Source organism: Limulus polyphemus, unplaced genomic scaffold (assembly GCF_000517525.1).
Source record: "Limulus polyphemus unplaced genomic scaffold, Limulus_polyphemus-2.1.2 Scaffold1129, whole genome shotgun sequence".
Taxonomy (NCBI): domain Eukaryota; kingdom Metazoa; phylum Arthropoda; class Merostomata; order Xiphosura; family Limulidae; genus Limulus; species Limulus polyphemus.
Window position 1 is genome coordinate 300597 of NW_013666739.1, and position 10719 is coordinate 311315.

Genomic DNA, 10719 nt, shown 5'->3' on the forward strand with positions numbered 1-10719 from the left:
TGTCTTTAATAATTTCGTCAACCTTGTTGTTATAGTCTTCCTTATCTATAATGACTACTTTGTTACCTTCATCAGGCTTCGTAATCACTATCTCTTTGTTCTTACTTAACCTTATTAAGGCTTGATTTTCTAGCCAACTAATATTCCATGGTTTATAATTCAAGTTGTAACTCTGTAAACAATTTAAACCTGTACTAGTAATATGTGTACACACATTATTAAAATTAATCTGATCAGATGAATTAACCTTACAACACTTAAGATCCTTTAATAAGAGTTCAAATCCTAATAAATAATCATGAAATTACAATTTCTTAGGAGTGCTTGCAAATCCTAATTCTCTATATTATAGTTTCTCTTCAATATCATTTAAACAATAATTTGATAAATTTATTATCACATCATCAGGATTACTCGAAAAGTATTTATTAATTTGGTTTTTCTTCAAGTTTAAGTTTTTTATTCTGTGCTAATCGTATTTCTATCAGTTTAGTGTTGTTATTCCTTATAATATTATTATTCAAACAAAAGAAGTCAACGTTACTAATTAACTTTTAAAGTTGTAATTTATCTTCAATTATTATTTCTTCAAGATTTTAAATGTCTTCTCATTATATTTAATTTCACTTTCTGAAAACCTTTTCTGACTTTCTTTATATTGTTTTAATTCTTTGAACCTAAAAATTAACCCTTTGAGTTTTACAAGTTTTATAAACTAACTTAAATTCACGTTGTTCGTCTTAAAACAGTCCCTTATACCGAAAATAAGTTTGCACATAATATTCGGTAATTATTCTATTACAGCACAAAAAGTTCCATTGATGAAGTTGCTACTGAATAGTGAGTGTAGATAGAGAAAATAAATTTTATCTAGTCTGTTTTTTTTGCGAGTGTATTAAATGAGAAGCAAGTTCAACGCAAAAGCAAATTACAGACGTAGGGTGAGCCTGTTAACCTGTTGCTATTAAGTTCACACACATTATTAATTATTATCTTATTTCAAATTGGAAAGTATTCTGTGTTTCAAATGTCTTCAAAAGATAGTTGAAGGAATTTTTTTTTTTCATACAAGAACTAAGGTGGAGGTGTTATTTATTTCTGAGCCAGGTAATTAGGGTGCTCGACTCGCAATCTGAGGGTCGCGGGTTCGAATCCCCGTCCTACCAAACATGCTGGCCCTTTCAGCCGTGGGGGCGTTATAATGTGACGGTCAATCCCACTATTCGTAGGTAAAAGAGTAGCCCAAGAGTTGGCGGTGGGTAGTGATGACTAGCTGCCTTCCCTCTAGTCTTACACTGCTAAATTAGGAACGGCTAGCGCACATAGCCCTCGTGTAGCTTTGCGCGAAATTCAAAACAAACAAAATTTATTTCTGAAACGTATACTTGAGATCACTCCAAACGTTTTTCGTACCAAAACATGGGACACCCCACTAAGTTAATTTTTTTTTTTTTTACTTTTACTATATCATCGAACAACAGTATTAACTTTAATCAAAAGAAAATTTTGATGTAAAAACTTTAATTATTTTATCTAGTTTAAGATTTTGAAATTTTTTATTTAGTTTGTTTGTTTATAGTTAAGCACAAAGCTACACAATAGGCTATACGTGCTCTTCCCACCATGGGTATCGAAACCCGGTTTCTAGCACTGTAAGTCTGCAGACATACCGCTGTGCCACTGTTTTTTTTTTATTATTATTTAGACTTTTTAAATAACTTTAGTAATAGAAAACAAAATAAGTTCAATGGTTTGTTTAAAGAAGAACAAAAATAATATGTTATACCTATAAATATTAAGATACATACCTAAATTAAACAAGCATGTTACTTACAAGTTTACAAGCTTTTTGGAATACAAAGTTTTCTTATAGTAAAAATGTTTACTTTCTTTTAGTCCTCAGGAGTCACCACTGTTTGTAGAAGACTGAAAACCTAAAATATTAAAAAAATGAGGCCTTGAAGTAGCTAAATAACCTCAGTTAGAAGAATTCCCTCCAAAAACGCGAATTGTCTGTTTCTGTAGATCGTTGGTGGTAGATTACTAAAAGGAAACGTACCACTGTTTTTTTGTTAAGACAAAAAGTAGTGGAGTTATGTCGGGGGGGGGGGGGGTAATTGACGGGAAACTCGGTCATTGCGTCAGCTAAGATTCATTTTAATAGAACACGCAGAGCAGCCAGCTGTCCCTGAATAAAGGAAGTATTTAATCCAAAAACAAAATGTATCATAAAGCAACGTATAAGTTTAAACCAAAAAAAAGGTGTATCATAAAGCAACGTATAAGTTTAAACCAAAAAAAAGGTGTATCATAAAGCAACGTATAAGTTTAAACCAAAAAAAAGGTGTATCATAAAGCAACGTATAAGTTTAAACCAAAAAAAAGGTGTATCATAAAGCAACGTATAAGTTTAAACCAAAAAAAAAGGTGTATCATAAAGCAACGTATAAGTTTAAACCAAAAACAAGGTGTATCATAAAGCAACATTTAAGTTTAAACCAAAAAAAAGGTGTATCATAAAGCAACGTATAAGTTTAAACCAAAAAAAGGTGTATCATAAAGCAACGTATAAGTTTAAACCAAAAAAAAGGTGTATCATAAAGCAACATATAAGTTTAAACCAAAAAAAGGTGTATCATAAAGCAACATATAAGTTTAAACCAAAAACAAGGTGTATCATAAAGCAACGTTTAAGTTTAGACCAAAAACTAGTTAATCATAAAGCATAATTAAGTTTAAATCCAAAACGAGGTGTATCGTAAATTAACTCTTAAATTTAAACAAAAATTAAGTTTAGTAACATTTACTGCATCTTTACATATCACGAAATTTGGAAATAAAGAGCAAAAATAAAATACAAAACAAAGATTTAAAAACTAGAGCCACTGTGTATATACTTCAAAACATGATTACATTGAATAATCGAAGCATCTTGTTGAGTTAGATATAGACAAACACAAAGAACTCATATAAAGGAAAACATTGAGTTTCAGACTCATGATTCAAAACGTTACATTAGATTGATTACAAATGTTGATTTTTTGCATGAAGTTATGCTATACAATCGTCTTCGTGTCTATATAACGTATCGCCATCTGGTGACAGCCACTTTACTTGTACATAATTAATTATAATAAATCAGAACTTGTTGTATGTCACATCCTCTTTTGGAGATGCGGATCCCAGCTAGTTGCATACGATTAGATGCTGTTACTCATTTATTTAGTTAGTGACTATACAGGAGACAGCCATTGAAGCACCAGAAAAATAGTTCTTTCAATTAATCATGAAACGCCATGTGGACAAATATGTCAACCGCATTTCACTTTATAATTATTAATAGAAATATTATTTCTCAATGGCATTGCTCTAGATGTGCATTGTTCAACACAACTTTTAATCAGCCATTAAAGCTATCAAACTAAACAATCACTTATCAAATATTTAAAACATTGGTGATCAGACTCCAGTCTCTATTTACTTTGTGTCACCAGGTATTTTCTGTTCAACTTGGGGCATGATGGTGGGAAAACAAAGTACGCGGCCTAGCTAACTAATGAATGAATATTTCCTGTAAAATTCTTATTCATGCTATAAGTGTAGCTATCAGTTTAGCCGCCAATTTCTGTTTCATTTATTTAAGTCGCATACCCAATTATTTTTTGTCCGCACCTTTGTCCGTATTTTTTTATTAGATAGCATGACTTTTTGTCAATACACTCTAACAAACTACAGCAAGTAAGAAAGTGACACTCGATGGTAACCAGCATTAGATTTAGGATCGCAACCTTATTATTTGTAACAGATCTTTACTTTACAGAACCAATCAGATTCTTTAAAATATATGGTGATAGTTTTCCTCTCTAAAGCAGTGTTAATAGCTTCTTTTATAGTGACGACATGGAATTTAGATTAACAGTTTCTTCTCATCTCCCCCATGCAATCGGTACAGCTGTATAAAGTATCATTTTTATAGTAATTGCTTAAACTAATATTATGTGACGCTAAACGCTCTTTTATTAGGATAATTTTATAAAATTTAGTAAATTTGTGCTGAAACGTTGGCAATGAGTAATCAATAATAACCGTCCACCGGTATGATTCTTTTGAAAACTTGAGCTAGAAACTGCTAATCTAGTTTGCTTGGCCTAGCCAATACTTGTGTATCTGTATATCTTTTCACCTTATAGTTTTGCTGCTCTAAATCAGTCGTCTTTAATCCGAATGACAAAAACTAAAAGCAGTCACTTTTACTCATAGGTGAAGCTGTAGTAAAAATGTTACACCGATAGCTCACGTGACTTTTAGCGTAGGCGTGTGCAAAAAGTTTCGTCAAATTTGTGTGCTTTTTGTTGAATAACTTTGCACTTGTGGGTATTATTTATACCAAATGAGACTTAATTGTAGGTTGAAATGATCTATTAATGCGCCAATTTTTTTAAAAAATCAATGAAAATCAAGTATATTTTTTTTCTATCAAATAAAGTTTTCGTACTTTTGGTGCAAAGAAAAAAATGGGAAGAAACTCAATCAAAATTGGAGATGATATATCTCAGGCATTTCTTAATAGATTGCCTTGAAATTTGGTATGTGAAGCAAAAGTCCAATAGAGCACATCAACTGAAAATATGTGGTAGTTTGGATTACCACAGTCCGAGATACAGAAAGTGGAAAATCATTAAACTATCACTCCTATTAATAGCACACAGTTTGTCCTCCAGCAGGTTGTTTTGTTCTGTTATCACAGCTAACCATAAAAAGTTGGTTCATGTTCTGTTATCACAGCTAACCATAAAAAGTTGGTTCATGTTCTGTTATCACAGCTAACCATAACAAGTTGGTTCATTTTCTGTTATCACAGCTAACCATAAAAAGGTGGTTCATGTTCTGTTATCACAGCTAACCATAAAAAGTTGGTTCATGTTCTGATATCACAGCTAACCATAAAAAGTTGGTTCATGATCTGTTATCACAGCTAACAATAAAAAGTTGGTTCGTGTTCTGTTATCACAGCTAACCATTTCAGTATTTGTTTACTTGATTTTGAGAGATAGATGTACATGTATAACAACTATAAAATAAACGCAGTTATTCCACAATACTAGTTTTCTAAAATATGGCAATATCAGCAGCATCATATTTTTGTAGAAATCAAAGTAATCTATAATTCAATTGTCCGCCGTTAGATGGCAGTAAATTCGAAACTAGTTCTCTTAAACGTACGATTACTATTGCAGATATATTTATTTGTGTTTGATTTTGATTGAGTTCGATTCTAACAATGAAAATTACATAATTTATTTCAATGTTCTGTAGATGATCAGATAACTGTTCCCTTTGCTAGTCGAGGGTGGTCTAGTGGTGAACGTCCAGGTTTATAGATATGTGTGTTCCATGTTCGCGTCCCGTTACCACAAAAAGAAAAATCGCCTTCCACTCTTTGTTGCTGTGAGTTTGTTATAATGTTACGGTCAATCTCACTATTTGAGAGTGGTGGATTCGAACATGTTCGTCAGGTGTTAACGGTGAATGTTGCTATTCATTGGTAAAAAAAAATATTGCTCAATAGCAAGCAGTGGGTATTGTTGACTATCTGCTTTACCTCTATTCTATCAGCTCAAAATTAGATCCCTGAAATAGAGAATTCGAATACATATGACTTATCCGAATTTACCTTGACTTTTGTTTAAGGGGTAAGGAGCGGAATACGCAGATAAATGTGCACTTGGTAAACATGCTAAAGCACGCAATTGTTTAATGTTTTAAAAGGATAAAATGTTACTGAATTTCGATCAGTGAAAGTGAACAGAAATAAGCTCTATAATTTGCTAAAGTTGACGTAGTTTCGGCTTTATATGCATGAAAGTCACTGCTAAAAAAGTAAATTTTAATTAAAATCAATACAAGTTTTCACGAAGGTCTATAAACCATTTATGCCACAAAATATGTATGTTTAAATGCTTCTAGAGTATTCTCTACCCTTCTGAACGCATTACAGTACAATAGGAAATTGTGAAATATTTACAGCCACAATATAATAATTACGTATGATATTCCTGCATGAATAGTTCAATTGTCTGCCGTTAGATGGCAGTAAAATTGAAAACTAGTACTCCTAAACGTACGGTTACTATTGCAGATATATTTATTTGTGTTATAAAATATAAATACATCGAACATCTTAATACACTTGGCGGTTTAGCGTAATGGTAGAGTACAAAGATGGATTAGACCTTAAAAATTAAAAATTAACAGATATATATTTTAAACAATAACCTCTTATAAACTGTTGTTCGTCTTCCAGTGGCTCACTGTTAATTTTGGTTTGGTTTGTTTTGAATTTTGCGCTAAGACTACACGAAGGATATCTGCGCTAGTCGTCCCTAATTTATCAGTAAAAGATTAGAGGGAATGCAGCTAGTCATCACCACCAACCGCCAACTCTTGGGCTACTCTTTTACCAAAGAATAAGGGGATTGACCGTAACTTATCGCACCCCCACGGCTGAAAGAGCGAGCGTGTTTGGTTTGCGAGGTTCGGTTATTGCGGATAGCAAATATATCATTGTGTACTTTTGCGAAGAACAAGCAAATAAACTGATACTTTTAAAAAAATTACCATAAACTGGTACATAATGAAAATAAATAACTTTCCTATTTATATTTCGTAGGTCTGGATATTTTCTGCTAAAACAAAAGCTGTAACAATGTGACTACAAGTAAATGTTAAATCTATCTCTGAGTTTGGTTATTTACGTATTCCGACCCGAGAAATGCTAATCCAACACTATATTTTTACTGTGATTGTGTAATATTTGAAGTATCTTAGTTACAATTCTCATTTGTGAAAAGCTACATGAAGGATATCTGCACCAGTCATCTATACTTTGAATCGATGGACTAGAGGGAAGGCAGATAGTCAACAGTACCGAACACTGACTTTCGGTGGCTATGATTGAATAATTGGATTTTACCATCACTCCTATAACGCATCCACAGTTCCAAAGTGCAGAGCGTGATTTCTGCATAAATGAAGCGCAAACAATTGAATTCATAGCCTGGTACGCTATTAGTGAGCTACGCCCAACCCGAAAACCGTAGTGATAAAAAGATCTTTGCCAAAACTTTGTTGAAACTAAAAACCCACTTTATCCAACATTTATCAGATACTTTAACAAAAGTAATAAAATGGTTTACTGACATTAATCAAACATAAGTGAAAATATAATCAGTTAGATTATCGACATTAATCAACCACCTTATGAACATTTATCAGATACTTTAACAAAAGTAATAAAATGGTTTACTGACATTAATCAAACATAAGTGAAAATATAATCAGTTAGATTATCGACATTTATCAACCACTTTATCAACATTTTCTTCTTCATTTTCCAACTGTTAGATTGATTATCTGCTCAAATTTATGATCCAAATGAAAGCAGCTACTATGTTCAGTAGAAATAACTGTGTTATGAGAAGGTAGTTGACATATATCACACTTACTTTTTTATCGAACATCTATCACAAAATCACAGTTCAACAAACGCTGCTAGATAACAATGGTGATTTTAAAAAATATCCTGATTTACCCTTTCCTTGACCAGGAGGTTTTTCATTGTTTGACCTTAATGTGAACATTTATCATTTCACGGACACTGACCTATTAATATTAATATCATACGTTAGGTATATGAAAAGCTGAAATTTTAATGATTAACTTAGATTGCAATGGTCATGTATTTCAGTATTGTTTACCTCTAAACCCAGATAATATCCCCTGAAAATAACTGACATCCGACTTGTGAACATATCATTGGTCAAGCGTTTCAGTGCTATTTAACATCAGATAATATCCTCTGAAAATAATTGACATCTGACTCGTGAAAATACCATTGGTCAAATATTTCAATGCTGTTTAGCTTAAACCAAGATAAAGTCCTTTAATGATAATTCATATTCGACTTTTGAACACATGATTGGTCAGGCGGAAAGTGATTCAGCCTTCGAGAGTATACAGATTTGAAATATAAATTCTGGATTTAAATAGCTTCAAAATTTGCTTTGATATGAAACACTAAAATCCAAGATTTTGCGGAGACTTATCGAAATAGATTATATGTTTTCATGAAATTACAATTCTTAACTTATTTTCTGAAAAAGTCTATGCCATATTCTGATTACATACTGGCGTTTTAAAATTAAAACATGTAATATAAAACAAATACCAAGATTTATATATTACTAGCTCACTGCCCATCACATGATGGTAAATGTTTATTAATTTTTTCTCCTAAAAATAAAATCTAAATAAATGTTTTACAATCGTGTTTTCTAAAAATTAATTATATTATAGTAACAATGTATGTATAAAGAATGTTTATCTTTTTTTCTAGTATTTCACGAAATAACATTTTTTGTATATATCTGTTCATTTCCTGTTAGTGGTCGTTGATTAGAATTTTGACTAATGTATATTTTTGTGTTATGTTCAAATCTGCTTTTTAAATAAAGCCTTATAGATTGAACCATGCTAAAAACTGGTTCTAAAAAAATATTCCTACATGTTCAAATTTCTGACACAACGATTTATTAATTGTGATGGCAAAGGCAATGAATTTTATGGTACCCAATGAACAAGGGTGCTTTTCGCACCCTATGCTTATAAATCTCTTGACTACATTTTTAAAAATCTCTTACCTAAAGTGCAAAACATTAATAACAATGTAGTTTAGTGCCATCTATTGGATTCAAAAGATATTTAAGTTGTTTTTGACATAATAAATAAACTTAGTATTCCGAATATTATTAGTATTTCGGAATACTAAGTATATTTATTACACCCGCTATTGTGCGGTTATATAATGTGAAGACCTGAATAGTGGCCGATGACACTTTTTCTTCACTTCACCTATCCAGTAGATTTTTTTCATGGTGTCTGAAATTTAAAATAAAACAGAAATGAACTTCTGCTTTTGTCTTCTGATCATTGCATCTAACCAATATGGCTGATCTTTCTTAGAATGTTTGTTTTCCCACATAGATCTGGTGGTTTCCGGGTAGTCAGTGCAGTATTTGGGGGTAGTTTACAGAAAGCTACTCTCATGGTTCTAGTATATTGTCGTAAATGTGGATCCAGATGATAATATTGTCAATTTAACTGGAAGTGTTTGTTGAAAATCAGCTTCATATGCCCTTGGGTTTGTTTTATAGTCGCAATGTTAGAAAATATCCCGATATTAACACAGATAAAACATATAACCATGAATGAGGTTTCAACTGAACGAAGTTCACATGTATAGCTTTTTCACATTTCTAGCTTCAATTCTGTATTGAAATTATACAATTTAAGATGAGTCAAGCAGAGCTCAAGTCTCGAGTCATATACATCGTGGCGGGAAAGTACTTAGCTTTTTGCATTCGAATCACAATGAATCTGTTACCATTTCAAAAATCTCTTAGCCCTGTTATTGACAAATGTAATTATTTAACCCTTATACTGAATTTGATATACACATTTTTTAATCCATGTCATATAATGAACACATAATCATGAAATATAATTTCAATAAAAGATATTTTTCTTCAAATAAACGTTAGAGTAATATTGAAAGTTAATATTACCTTTTCTCACCCTCTTCACGGAGCTTAACCTTATGAAATAAAGCTTTTACAACAGAACAGTCATAATTGCTTGTTTCCCTTACTGAATATCATCATTAGCATAAATTACAAGTTTTTAGTTATTTTATCACAAGATCAACTCTCTCCAGTCGTATAGACACCATTACCCAGCGTTTCACTGTCGGTAAGAGAACATAGCAGCTGAATCTCGTTGGACTTTTCTACCAGAACGAAGCTAAGTCACGTGATCAACGTGCTCCTCTCAAAGGGCGCGAATCATCTCATCCAGAAGATCTACCTTTTATTCGCAATAAACTTGCTTGGCCCTAATATAGTACATTAACTTAAGAATACGATCCAATAAATTACATGTTCTTATAAATATTCACTTCCGTTAAAAGTATAAAGTGTAAAAAACACCAGTTTTTCAAAGGGAAAACATTTACACAAGGTTTTACATTAAATATATGAAATAGCTACGAACTTGTCTAAAAAACTATAAACTCTCTTCATGGTAAAATATTTATTACTAATATTTATAAATGAGAGATGCATTTACTCCCACTCTGTATTTAACATTCATAAACATATTCCAAGTATGAAGAAAAATACAGATTCAAGTTGAACTAAACAGCTATAAAGTTATAGAGCTGTTAATATATATGTGTGTGTATGTATATTCACTGACCTTTTAATGTACTACAGAAGATAAGTCTTCACATTGTATTCAATACCCACTTTTTACAAAGTATTCACAAACCTACAGAACACAGAGATGAACTTACACCTACTTTCTACTAAACATTCATAAACCTGCAGAACATAGTGAGATGAACTTACACTTACTTTCTACTCAACATTCACAAACCTACAGAACATAGTGAGATGAACTTACACCTGCTTTCTACTAAACATTCACAAACCTACAGAACATAGAGATGAACTTACACCTACTTTCTACTAAACATCCACAAACCTACAGAACATAGAGATGAACTTGCACCTACTTTCTACTAAACATCCATAAACCTACAGAACATAGAGATGAACTTACACCTACTTTCTACTAAACATCCATAAACCTACAGAACATAGT

At 31.8% G+C, this 10719-nt stretch overlaps 1 protein-coding gene across 4 annotated transcripts in view; it reads right to left on the reverse strand.

Annotated features, from left to right (window-relative positions):
- The window catches only part of LOC106462269 (excitatory amino acid transporter-like), a 68221-nt gene that overhangs the window by 34381 nt on the left and 23121 nt on the right, over positions 1-10719 (reverse strand). For 2 of the 4 annotated variants that reach the window (XM_022389479.1, XM_022389475.1), the window contains exon 1: positions 1835-1997. The exons of the other annotated variants lie outside the window; for them this stretch is intronic. The gene's annotated coding sequence lies outside the window, so the exon portion shown is untranslated. Of the gene's footprint in view, positions 1-1834; positions 1998-10719 lie in introns of those variants that run through there. 4 annotated transcript variants of the gene reach the window in all.